Below are 3,659 nucleotides of genomic sequence, written 5' to 3'. Positions count from 1 at the left end.
CACAATTCAAAAAGGATGTGGAGAAGCTTGAGAGAGTCCAGAGGAGAGCCACGTGCATGATCAGAGGTCATGAAAACAGACCTTATGATGAGAGGCTGAGAGGAATGGGGCTATTCAGCATGGAAGAGCACAGGCTCAGGGGTGATCTGGTGGCCACCTATAAGTTTATCGGGGTGCTCATCAGGATCTGGGGGAACATCTGTTCACCAGAGCCCCCCAAGGGATGACCAGAGTGAACAGTCACAAACTCCACTGTGACCAATTCAGGCTGGACATAAGAAAGAACTTCTTCACTGTCTGAGCCCCCAAGGTTTGGAACACACTGCCACTGGAGGCGGTTCAAACACCCACTTTGAACGCCTTCAAGACACATTTGGATGCTTATCTTGCTGGGATCCTATGATCTGTGCTGACTTCCTGCACATGAGGCAGGGGGCTAGACTCAATGATCCTTCGGGGTCCCTTCCAGCCCAAATGTCTATGAAATCTATGAAGGTACTGCACCTAGGAAGAAAGAACCGGCAGCATACCTATAGGCTGGAGAACTCCCTTCTTGACAGCACAGAGGCAGAAAAAGGTCTTGGAGTCATTATTTATTCCAGGATGAACAAGGGCCACTAATGTGAGGGTACAGTCAGTAAGGCTAACAGCACCTTGTCATGCATCCTCAGATGCATCACAAGCATGTCCAACTATGAAACTACGGTGAGAAACAGGGCTTCATACACTAAACATTACTCCTACATCCCAAATAAGTCTACAATCATCTCTTTGAAAGCTCAGACACTTGACAAGTTTTTGCTATACACAGCTCCACTTCCATTTATGCAGTTTCAGGACTGCATATTTTCTTAGTAAAGAGGAGTTGAGCTTTCCGATTTAGGAATACAAAAGTAATTAGTGTCAAGACAAAAGACAGGCAGAAGAGGTTTATGTAATAATGAATCACAGCCAGAGAAGTTCTTCTTGAACAGAATATGATAATCAATGAAAGATTTGCAAACCCTATCCTTCAGCCTTTAAACAAAAAAAGCATACAACAAAATAATGTCATTTTTAACTGCCCTATGGCTATGACATTCCAATTTATATAAAGAGGAAATTTTAAAACAGATTTTTCATGTTCTTTTCAGTTGTTATATAGGCATAAAAACCCAAGTTTTATATCTCTGTCCAATAAGTCTTGCCACTAACTGTAATCTTTATTTTTAAAGAGATATCTACAACAAATGGTTATTTTATAAACTGATACATTGCAGTTGTTTAACTGTATGAGTCATCTTATTTTTAAAGATGAAGTTTTCCTGAAGGAAATGATACCTCATAGTAAGATTGCTCCTAAAAATCTATATAGCTGTCAGATTTTTAAAGTCATACAATGACCTGATTATAAATTTTACCATCTTATTTTTTAGAAAGTATCTCCTAGTAGCAAGTAGCAGCTCAGAGGGTTGTAAGATACACCTGCTGGATAAAGTTGATGCAAAATATGTTCACAGAGTCAAAATGGTCTATGCACTATGCTACAATATATTTAGACAAGTGAACTCAGTTAAGGATGAAAGAGATTTCTAAGAAAACAAATTTATGTTTCTTCCTAGAAGGAAAATACAATCTACAATATGTATTAATCCACCTTATGATTCTGCAAACACATGCACGTTGGCTCCAATAAAGTTTAAAAGTGCACCTACTCCACTAACTTGAAATTTTTCCAAAAGCTTTGTCTGTCTTGGCAACATCCCAATTTAACTAAGTCTATTTAGGCCCAGTCACACTGTTCTGTGTTTGGATACAGTATTCCACTTCATGCATTTATAGTGGTACTTTATTGTCTCACTTCCGCTCCCCACCACTTCAAAGTGTTTCTTGTGCTCCTCTGGTGGCTATCTTCTTCAGTGACAGGAGATATTAATACCTGAAATGGGTGAATTTGCCTCATAATGCCCTTTCAAAAAGAGAACAAGGAGTGCTACTAGGTAACATTTTCCTGACCTCTGAGAGAGCAAGATAGTAGTTACCATATTTACTTGTTTATACTATGTCCCGGGGAACCAGGACGGGACTTACCCACGGCAGCAGCGGAGCCCAAGCGGGACATCCGCCGCTTGTTTACACCAACGCAACCAGAAGTCAGCGCTGGTGCCGGCAAACGGATGCCAGCGATAAAAGCAGCCATGGAGACAGGATGGAAAAAAGAACAAGCTGGGAGCTTCGCATTAGCCGGGGCAGAAGACCCTAGAGGGGAACGGGCCACAGACCCCCCAGTAAGGGGCAGAGGAAGCTCCCGGGCAGGACAAGCTGCCAACCCCCCAGCTCAAGGAGCCGAGAACTCCAGGGAGGAGCAAATGGCGAAGCCCCCAGAGAGAAGGACCGGGAGCCCTACCAGGGAGCCGCAGCATACCCAGGCGGAGGGGAGGATACCAGCCATGGCCAGCCGCAGGACGACGAGCAAGAAGAGGCAGACGAGCATCGAGGACAAGGAATCATGTGGCGGGGAATTTTGGGACTGCGAAACTGAGACAAGCAGGACTTGCAGGTCCTGGGTTGGGGCGCCGGTGCAGGAACGCGACGTCTCCAGGGAGGGCCCGGACCCGGAAGAGCGCTGAGGCGGTGCTGTCGGGCGGAGGTTGACGCCAGCTGGCTCCGGCCACAGACTAGGATAGGGATTGCCCAAAGGGGCCCAGGAAGGTCCGGGTTAGAGGCCCAGCCGGTAGGGCTGTGAGGGCCTAGTTTTCAGTTTTTCAGGTTTGTTCTTTTCTGTTAAAAGGGATACCCCAGCAGAGGGGTATAGCCGGGTAGCTCGGGCTAAGGATCCCGCAGTGAAACCCCACCTTGGCCATGACCCAGTCCCAGGTCACCCAGGATAAAACGAACTCTAGGAGTAGGGTCAGTCAGACCAGTGAGGCAGTCAGCCCGTCCGTAGGAAGCCGGGTCACACCTCAGGAGGGAGCACCAGAGGAGGCGTAAGGCCGGGATGCAAGGGGTGGCGGAGCCCCGCAACGTGACTGCCGAGAGGACCCTGGGTGACAGAGAGACCAGGAACCATCCCAACTGAACATAAACAACAAGTCGTGGCGGGCGAGATCTAGGGCGGGGAATGGACATCATAACACCTACTCCAAACCAGTAGCATTCCGGGGTGACCAGCGACAGTCCTTCTTCCACAGGCGTCTACCCACAGGGAGGACCCCCCCCTCTTCCTCCAGCCCGGCGGTCACATACGACAATGCCTGTTCCTCCACCCCCACCCCCCCCACACCAGTCAGCATGGGGAAAAAGAGTTCCTTATCTTACATTCACATACAAAAAAACTCATTAACTGCATTGTCTATCATTAAACTGCTGCCAAAAGCAGCATGTGCTCAGTAATGGAAGCCAATTATAAAGTTGATTAAATACAGCCAACACTGAGATTGACTATAAATCACATGGCTCATATTGGACAAATATGCTGATGGGAACCTTCCACAAGGATAGGTTAGTGCATCTGAATAGGATATATGATAGTGCCCGTGTCATGCAGTCCCTCTCAGTGTGGACTCTTTTCAAAGAGATAAAGCCATTGCATTTAATACATTTTGACCTCTTGGGGTAGTCTTATATTTGAGAAAGTATGGTATAACTGAAATGAAGATGACATCCAAGTTCTTGCAAGT

Source organism: Crocodylus porosus, unplaced genomic scaffold (genome assembly GCF_001723895.1).
Source record: "Crocodylus porosus isolate Cpor-Errol unplaced genomic scaffold, CroPor_comp1, whole genome shotgun sequence".
In the NCBI taxonomy this organism is placed as follows: Eukaryota; Metazoa; Chordata; order Crocodylia; family Crocodylidae; genus Crocodylus; species Crocodylus porosus.
This window is presented reverse-complemented; position numbering follows the sequence as displayed.